This window comes from Xenopus laevis, chromosome 1S (genome assembly GCF_017654675.1).
Source record: "Xenopus laevis strain J_2021 chromosome 1S, Xenopus_laevis_v10.1, whole genome shotgun sequence".
In the NCBI taxonomy this organism is placed as follows: Eukaryota; Metazoa; Chordata; class Amphibia; order Anura; family Pipidae; genus Xenopus; species Xenopus laevis.
The window spans coordinates 111,902,126-111,913,151 of record NC_054372.1 but is presented as its reverse complement, the minus strand read 5'-3'; positions in this window follow the sequence as shown (position 1 = coordinate 111,913,151).

Here is an 11,026-nt window from a genome sequence, read left to right as displayed (position 1 = left end):
AACCCAGGGCGACCCATCATCTCTGGTATTGGAACATTAACTGAGGGCATATCTGGCTGGGTAGAAAACATCCTGAAGCCAATTGTTAGAAAAACACCCAGCTTCATACAAGACACCACTGACCTTTTAAACAAACTGGCCAATATAGGTCCACTTCCAGCAGGCTCCATCCTAGCTACCATGGATGTGGAGTCTCTGTATTCCAACATCCCACATGAAGACGGTATTGCAGCCAGCCAGCACTTCCTAGAAAAAAATCATATGCCCACAGTACCAACTCTACAACTGATCAGATTTATACTGACACACAACTACTTCTTTTTAGGGGATGCCATATACCTTTAACTGATGGGAAGTGCTATGGGAAGCAAAATGGCACCTTAGTATGCCAATCTGTTTATGGCCCAGTTAAAGGAAAATAACCTGGCTTCCTGCAACACCAGGCCCTTAACCTATTTACAGTATATAGATGACATACTTATCACATGGACAGCATCAGAAAAAGAACTATTGGCATTCCACCAAAGATTTAGCAATTCCAACCACTCTTACTCATACATCATCTTCTTTGATACAACCATCTTCATCAAAAATGGAACCATACAAACCTCCCTATACCAAAAACCAACAGGCCGTCCTGCATATCTTATGTGGGACAGTTTTCATCCTCATCACATAAAAAAATCAATTGTGTTTAGCCAGGCTCTGAGATACAACTGGATTTGCTCAAACCTTGATGACAGAAATAAACATCTCCATTCCTTACGGAAAACTTTTGTTAATCGGGGATACCATCCGCAGGTTACTGATGGTCAAATCCACAGAGCAACTCAAATACCCAGAGACACAATCTTGGATTACAAAGAAAAGACAGAAAGCAACAGGTATTGTAGATGCCTGCAACCCACAACTGAACATTATTAGAAAAATAGCCAGAGACCTGCAACCCATACTCCATAAAGATACCCGACTAAAACAAATATTCCCAGAACTACCTCTCTTGTCTTATAGACAACCACCTAATCTGAGGAAAATGATTGTCAGAAGTGCTCTTCCTAAAACATCTAAAGCAGGTACATTTCCCTATAACAGCAACAGATGTGAAACCTACAAATACATCCTGTGCAAAGATCAAGTTGCTATACCAAATACACAAAAAGTCTACGCCAGTCTGGACCACTATTCGTGTGCTTCATCCAATGTGGTATACATGATTACATGTACTAGGTGCTCTACAGGAGGCATATACATTGGTGATTGAAACAGGACAAAAATTGTGCACAAGGATGAACGATCACAGACATAAAATCAACACCAAATCATGTGATACACCAGTGGGGCAACATTTCTGCAGTCAAAATCACAGTCTTCAGGACATGCAGGTCTTAATTCTAAAGGGGAACTTTAAAACTGAACAGGAAATGAAGATTTATGAATTTAAATGTATGGAATTATTTAACACATTAAGACAGGGCCTTAATTTAGGGTCAGGTTTCATGTAACACTATGTGATTTTTGTTATTTTTACCTCTGTGCAGAATAATCATTTAACCATTGAGACTAATTTATGTTATAACAAAGTAAGAGAGGACAAAGTAACCACAAAAAAGAATGAAGGCTGTCGTCGTGACACGAGCATTTAGATGCTACATTTAAGAGTTTCTACATTATTATGACCTGCAGTGTTGAAAATATTTCCCACAGGTTCCAGACTTTGTCATAGGCAGCATATACATATTCAAGTAAGGATTTTAGAGGTTATTTTGTCCAAAATATAAAGTGGTAACATTGGGACATATCTGCATTAGCTCTTTTTAGGGTCATACAAAATTGAATTCAACAGCATTAGTGAAATTCAAAACTTTTATGATATAACTTGAAAAATTTCAAGTTTCAGTGAAAGCTGAAATTCTTATATAGATATATACACAGTAGCAGGACTAAAAATATAGATTTTAGTGGTAAGTTCCTAGAAGAGCACAGCATTTAAAAAGGCTTTACTGTGTTATGACTATGAAGATTTTCTAGTGAGATCTAGTGGAGCTTAGAAAGCATGGATACTTGTTGCTGGGTCCATATTTGGAAAATATTTTGGGATTTCCCTAAAATTCAAGCAACAACAAAGTTTTATTAAAAGTACAAAATTATTTATTACAACAAAACTTGCCTTTATTCTTACAACGAACTGATAAATATAGATTTTGTTTTGCCTGTACTTTATTAATTTTTAATGTGGGTTTTCAAACACTGTTTTTTCTTTTTGCTGGGTCCATACTTGCCTTAAGGTCTCAAACCTTTTTCACCACCACCGCATTTTAAAGAGGGTCTTCAATATTGATTGTGATCATGACTTTTTGCCAGAGATGGCACACTTGACACATATAAATTCCTTTTTTGTGTGTACGGGCATAGTAAAAAGTCCTAAATACTGTATCTGTGATTTGCTTAAAAGTCCTAAGTGATTTGCTTAAAAGTCCTAAATGTCTGTGATTTGCTTAAGCCAATTAAAAATATTTCTTGGAAAAGCTTGTTGTTGTTTCATAGCTACAAGTACAAATAGTCAAATTCCCACTAAGACTAAGGGGGTTATTTATCAAAGTTCATAAAATTCTCACTATTTTCTGAAAACTACTCAGACCAAATCTGCACTGACTATTTTCCCCCTATTTATTAATAATATTTCTTGTATGGAAAAAGTCCCAATAAAATTGTAAAACAATCCGTATCATATGTTTTTTTCTGATTTTGCACCTGAAAGTTAATATTTTTTAAGAAACCCAGCACAACAAAAATCTTCAAATTGTTAACGGTACATCTTCCATTGACTTTCACATTTTCTCTGCAGGTTTGAGTTGGAGTAATTTTTTCATCTGACTTTTAACACCATTGAGTGTTTTTTCTCTTTAAGGGGCAGATTTATCAAGGGTTGAATTCCGAATTTGAAAAACATTGAAATTCGAATTCAAAAATATTCATTCGAATTCGAATCATACGAATCGAAGTAAAAGCACATTCGAATCAAAGTTTTTCCAAAAAAAATCTTTGAATTTTCAAAGTCCACCAATTGACTCTAAATAGGTTCTAGGAGTTCCCACATAGGCTAAAACAGCAATTTGGCAGGTTTTAGATGGCGAATGGTCGAATTCGAATTTTTAAAGGGACTACATGATAAATTTCGATATTCAAATCGAATTTGGACTATTCCCTAGTCAAAGTACACGGAAATTATCTTGAAATTCAAATTTTTTTTATTTGAATTTTCACTTCGACCTTTGATAAATCTGCCCCTTAGTCCAACTAGAAAAATTTGAAACTCAATAAATAACCCCCTAAATCTCTGTAGTGTTATACATTTTACTCTTTAATAACCCACAGTCCAAGAGGTATTCTGACTGATGTTCATTGTTGAATCTGTAGATTATGATCTGCTTGGCGTTTAAATCTAACTGCAATCAATGGTAAACAGCATGTGTTAATTCCCATTGGACCTAATAGTGTCAATTTAATGACACATGTTTGCCAATTTTTAACATTTACACTATGCTGAAAGATAAAGAGTGAACCCTATTCTAGAGACTGAATATACAAAAATTTATATTTTTCCAGTCTTGTCTGTAATATGCTAATATATTAAATAATATTTTTGATAAGTGATAAATCATTTGGTGGGGGCACTGCAAAACCAATGTCTGAAATGTATTTTTCCTTTTAGTAAATTACAAGGTAATGTGCACAGAGGAGAGCACAAAAATGCTATCACCATGGACTGACAGGGCTCCAAGCAAGTACCAAAAGAACAGCTATTTTTCTGACCCTCTTGACACCAAAAAGTTACCTTGAGAAAAAAATATCCACCTTCCATTTCTATTCATGTCATTAACAAGGCCCTTATGAGCTTAGAAAAGGAAAAAGGTTAAGATCTCAGAAATAAAAATTGGTTTAACGGCACATTTTAAATTGTTATTACAATATTACACAAACAGCACGCTTCACTGCTGCGGGTTTTTATCATGGGCAAATTCTGAAGAGAAGCCTGCACTTTAAAACTGCTATAGATAACATGGCACCACTACAGTCTAAACAGGTTGACCGGGATGATAACTTTGTCAGTTTAATATAGCTCTAGTGTCAAGGGATTTATGCATGGATGTAACTGGCATCATATGTGGGCAGTAAATGCAATTTGACATGGACTTTGACCAACTATGATGTGTAAAACGGCAAATAGATAAAAAGCTGCTTAATGGGAAGTGAAATACAGGGAATGGTGCACGAATAAATAAATAATCTCAAATGCAGGTGTTGGCTTCTGAATTATAAATCTTTGTCAGGCAAATATCAACAATATTGTAATTTCTCATCTGTGCAAATTAATGTGGTGTCTGACATACAGCTAAAACATTATACATAATCCAAAGTGAAAGCCCTGATGGCTTGAAGCAGACAAATGTATTTGCTAAAGAGATTTAACGAAGGACAGGGAAGTAAACAGTTCAGGCCCCACAGCTGCCTGCAGATGAATTGACAAATCCTCGGTAAAGGCTATTATTTAACGCTTTGGAAGAGTGGATTAAGAGAAGCTGTTTGTTAACACTTCAGCAATCTGGCTCTGCATTTTCCACAATCTGAGCAATGATTATGAAAGATCACGAGGATAAGAGACAGAGCCAAACAACCAAGATATTGTACAAAAAACAGCTCATGCATATGAATGGCCTAGACAGAGTCTGCTTTAGATAACATATGGTGTGATTCAACTGAATGCTGACTAGTGTGTTCCCCTCTATTTTGTCATTCAGTTCATAATGCATTTTTGATTGTTTCTTTCTTTTCTTTTTTTTCAGTACAGGTGATGCAATGAAATCCAGTAGAATATACTGTACCTTTATAAAGCTGCCTGCATGACAACAGATGGTCTGCTTGATGAGACTCCATTTTCCCCTTTTCAAAGCAGAAATAAGCATCATAACTAGCCATGATGCAAGCCTGGAGATCTACATGTCTTACACATACACTGATACATTCATCAATACAGGCACACCAAACTTTGCAACATCACCATATTCATATTGCTTTTAGCAGCTGCATCAATCATATGTGTTGCCAATCTTCTGGAACACTTATTGTAATCCATCTGCATACACCACCTTTTAGTTATAGGAACTAGTGATGTGCGGGCAGGCCCGAGAATTTCATTTAGAGGTTGTATAGAAGTGACAATAGGTCCAAAAAAGGAGTGGTTGATGTGAGCAAGGCCTCAGATGACAAAATCCTACAGGATTTGATTTACGAGATGTAAATCATATTCTATTTGTGAAGATTCTAATTCATCCAGGTCATGGTATATCTATATAAATAAGTCAAATCAACTGGACTTGCTGCGTTATTTTTCCTTGAAGACGTGTCACCAATCATCCAACTGGCTTTCTCAATTCAGAATAACTTGTAAATCTTCCTTCGAGAAGATATATCCTCTGAAATGTTGCTCCAATCAGCATCTGTTTATCATAATCCACAATGATGTCATTAAATTTAAACTGAAAAACGAAGTCTGAATAGAGGCAGGGGTGCGACATCTATTGTCTGCCACATAAAAGGCTGTTTTGGCACCTCTCCCTGGAAGGTTAAATAAAACATCAAAACTCCAATCTTGCTAATACAATCAACACCTAATTTAATTACATCATTGTGGTTTATGATAAACAGATTATGCTGATTGGAGCAACATTCCAGAGGATATATATTCTCGAAGGAAGATTTACAAGTTATTCTGAATTGAAAAGTCAGTTGGATGACTGGTGAAATGTCTTTAAGGAAAAAAACATAGCAAGTCCAGTTGATTTGATATATTTCTATAGATAAATCAAATTCTTTTTATTGAAGTGGTTGCAAATAAGTGTTAGCACCATATTTTCATCTCAAAAACATCTCCTCCTGAGTGGATTACTGTCCCCAGTGATACTTTCAGAAACTACTCATGCACACATTGAAAGTGCTATGGCTATAGTCTACGTGCTTAGGAATTATATTCTATGAAACCTGAGCCATTCAAGCGGCTAAAGTATGCTCTTAAAGCATTATTCATCACCAAAATAACATGGTTTATTTATTATGTTTTGTAGTTTACGTACTAATAGGGGCAAAGCTGGTCATCTTCCAACAATTACGTTAACGTTTCCCCAGTCAATACATGACCCCTTGTTCTTCACTTCCAGATGACCAGAATCATATTCCTTCTCTATTTCAAGGTAAAAGGCTTTCAAAAAAAGTAAAAGTATATGATAATGATACAGATATAAACATTTTCCATGAGAGAATGAAAACAAAACTTTTGAGAAAAATAACCACCTATAAATATAATTCTTTAGACCTTCTTCCTTTCAAAAAACAATTCTGAAAATATAAATGAAGTCCTTGGAGGGGCTTGTTTACTAAGAACATGAAACTATTTTTTACTGTATGTGCAGTGGCTTATATTAGCTTCAGAGTCTAATGCTAGCTGTAGTAGGACCATTTGGTAAAAATACTGGTAGCAGAGTTAACCACTACTGGTCCTGACTCATCCAAATTTAGTTTGACATGAGCATCATAACCTATTTAGCTGATAATTCTACACATGCAACAATATTGACCATCATCAATATATATTTTAAAATGTTGAGGATTTGGTCATTATTTTTTTCCTGGTCCTTAACATTCATAAGACTAAACCTGTAGCAAGATGACTCTCACATTTATTTCATATCTCTCTTACCAGATGGAGGGGTAATAAACAAGTAGGAGGATAACATACAAATTCACAATTTGTATACCTCTGATATAGTCATATTATTGTGATATAGATTCTATCATGTTACCCCTAAATGTAAGCAGGTAATGTCAATTCATGTAGTTTTGCTTAATACATTACATACTTTATGTATTTAAGTGTTGTGTCAAGAGCCAAAAATCACCCTAAAACAGACAATTTAGGAAAACCATGGAGGACTTGACAAAAGTAGTGTTAGTAAGCAATTAAAGTTCAAGTGGTAAAAGTGTTTACACCCATAAATAGTATCATGCAAAATATATTCTTTTTTTCTGTTAGTTGAACTCCATCTTTCAGAATCTATCAATACAAGAAAAATATTAAAAATATTATTAAAAAAAAAACTTATGCTAAACGTGCGTCTCTTTCCAGTCTGGATTAAATAATCCTGGCAAGCAAAACGAATTGACTGTGAGGCTTCAGTGTTAGAGCTGAACTACACAGAAAGTTTTGTAGGATGATGTTGGATCAACTGAACACATCCAACAAGTCAGATGTATTCCATGATTCAGTATGTAATGGCACTGATATAAAAATCTGATTTCCATCTGACACAACACGCCTGTTGAAAGGGTCTGCTGCATGCTGCGTCTAACAAGATAAAACCTGATGGTGTCTGAAACACTTTTCTTTCATCTCTCATTGAAATATACAGGGAGGCACATTTATCAAAGTTCGAATTTCGAATTCATGTGAGTTCTTACAAACTCCCCTAAACTACCATAAATTCAACTAGTCGAAATGTAATAATAAAATTGAATTTTTAAAACTCAAATGAATTTAAATGACCCGAAAACTCTAATCGATTTGAAACTGTCAGGAAGGCTACAAACATCACCAAATTGATCCCTGGATCTCTCCCATTGACTTATACAGTAATTTGAAAGGTGGCCAATATTCAAGTTCTTAAAAGGCCAGATTATGATAAATCTCAAAATTCGAATTCACAATACGAATTGAAGAGTTTTGTCCAAAAAAACCTGAAAATTGCCCCTGAGTGTCAGAAGTAGACAAAACATACAAACTGACTCAGGCTCTATTCAATTCAATGTGCTAATTGTGTGATAAAGAAAATATGTGTTTACCTGAGATAAATAATGTACCTAATTCAATTCATTGCAATATGGAATTTAGTGAATGCGAGAACTATTCAATTCAGAGGTACTGCATTATTGCTGTTTCTGTTTTTGACTCATGTTTTGTGCTTTTTTATCACAAATCACACTGCAATTTAAAACGTGAAATTCTACCTCCATCTACAATTGCATAAATGCAACATGTATAAGTTCATAACTTTTTCATAAGGAAAATAACTTCTGTTTGCCCTCTAAAGCTTAACACTGCCTAAGATCTCTATCAACATCTTCTATTGGATCATCACAACCAATCAAAGTTTATTACTTGGACACCACACCCAGACATAGCAACAAATGGAAAATTTGTGGGACTGCCTTTGCAGGTGCTTGCGTGCTTCAAGCCCACTATTTCAGGTACAGTAAGACTGATGGGGTGATATATTTTAAATTTGCATAGAAAGTGTTGATAAGAGGTATAAACTTTTGGGGGTAAACACTATTTTTATTGCTTGCCATGATAAACAAAGCCCTTTCCAGTTGTAGAATTTTCTAATAGGTTAGTAATGGTTAGCAATCATACATATATCTCCAATAGGTACTGTATATGCTTAAACACTACGCTCTTCCACCTTTACATTATGGGGCATATTTATCAAGGGTCAAATTTCGAGTTTATGGGAGTTTTCTAAAAAAAACTCCCATGAAACTCCATCAATTCGAAATTTATTGAAAAATTCGAATTTTTGAAATACAATTGAATAGTATAGACCCGCAAACCTGAATCAAATTCGATTCGAGTTTTTTCTCCAAAAAAAATTTGATTTTCAAAAGTCCACTAAATGACTCCAAATTGATTGTAGAACATCCCCTATAGGCTAAAACACAAATTTGCAGGTTCTATATGGCAAATAGTCTAATTTGAATTCGTAAAGGAACAGTACATGATAAATTTAGAAATTTAAATTTTGAATTTTTTTAGAAAACTAGAATTTGGACTATTCCCTAGTCGAATTACACTAAAATAAACTCGAAAATTCACATTTTTAAATTTCGAAATTCTAATTTTCATTTTGACCCTTGATAAATCTGCCCCTATGTGTTTGATATAACAGAGCATAGCTTAAAGGAATACTGTCATGGGGAAAAAAATTCAAAATGAATCAGTTAATAGTGCTGCTCCAGCAGAATTCTGCACTGAAATCCATTTCTCAAAAGAGCAAACAGATTTTTTTATATTCAATTTTGAAATCTGACATGCGGCTAGATATAGTGTCAATTTCCCAGCTGCCCCAAATCATGTGACTTGTGCTCTGATAAACTTCAATCACTCTTTACTGCTGTACTGCAAGTTGGAGTGATATCACCCCCCTCCCTTTTCCCCACCAGCAGCCAAATAAAAGAACAATGGGAAGGTAACCAGATAGCAGCTCCCTAACACAAGATAACAGCTGCCTGGTAGATCTAAGAACAACACTCAATAGTAAAAACCCATGTCTCACTGAGACACATTCAGTTACATTGAGAAGGAAAAACAGCAGCCTGACAGAAAGTATTTCTCTCCTAAAGTGCAGACACAAGTCACATGACCAGGGGCAGCTGGGAAATTGACAAAATGTTTAGCCCCATGTACTATTAACTGCTGCGTTTGGAAAAAAAACATGTTTTCCGATGGCAGGATCCCTTTAAATCAATAATAATAAACACATATTATCAGTGCCATATGAGAAATAAAATCCTTTATATATGCAAAAATACTGACCCAGCTTTGGCCTTAAACATGCCACTGAAAGTCAATGCATTCTACTTACTGTGTAGGAAAAGTACAGATGCAGCTTATATAGCACGTAGGAGAGAGAGTTAAAGGAGATTGTTTAAATAAAGAGGTTCTGTTTGATAATAAGTGATTCTTCCATACACGTCTGTATGTCGGCAAGTGTGTCTGCTACAACACAGCAATAGGTACAGCAGTATCCTTGAATACTCTTCTTTTTAACAAAGCTAAACGTCTATGTACAGTATAAGCAAAATTACTAATAGTGCCAAAAGTGCTACATTGCTTATAGTTCAATGTGGTAATAGTTAAAGTGTAGTAGCCAGTTGAGGGTGTGGCCTAATAAGATACCGATCTTGTAACCCTAAATCAGATTTAGCTCCCATGCAGTTTAAAGCACCCTAAACTAAATAAGCTTAAGACAGATGTGAAAGGATATATATTTTATTTTTAAATGTGTCTATGTATCACATACATTTGATCTATGACATGCTGAGCATGTACAAGCAATACAGGACACAGAAAGATCAAAAAATCTATGCAGGGAGGGAGCGAGGTTAAATAATTCAAGAGAAATCACCACCAACCACCTGTTTAGTTTCCTTTTAAAATAAACGCAGGTCCTTCAATAAAAGTAACCAAGCACACAAGAGAAGTCAAGCATTTTTTATTTACATCATGGCCTTGTTTTTCTTTCCCATTAATTCAAACAAATGCACTGTATCAATAAATGTTTCATTTTACTTCTGGTAGACACCATGCTTTTTGTGTTTATCCAAGCAAAACATGTCATGCTACAGTGAACCCAATTTAACATGAGAATTGCAGCTCTGAAGCCATCAGTGTGAGCCTAGTAAAAAATCCTTCAATCATTGATAATTCAAATAGATACTGCCATAGGGAACTAGTCACAAATGACTTGCTGACCCACGAGTATCATCTGTGTCTATGGGAAAAAGAACATCTGAACCTTCTTCCATACTGTAATGTAATACATAAATTTTATATATGTGTGTGTGTGAGTGTAAAATCTTGGGATTTCCAGATAAGGAATCTTTCCATAATTTGGAACACCATACCTTAAGTCTACTAATAAAATAATTTAAACATTAAACTAAATAGGATTGTTTTGCCACCAATAAGGGATATTTATATCTTAGCTAGGATTAAGTACAACACACTGTTTAGTAGAGAGAAAAATTATTATTATTACAATTATTATTATTATAAGAGAGAAAGAGAAATGTTAATTATTTCCATTAAATGGACTTAAAGTAGGAGATGGCGGGGGTTGTGGCTTGCCTTGGAGCCGCATGGATGCTTAGAGACAGTGCTCCGTGTTACCCCCGATCCAGCTCAATCGCAGACCGG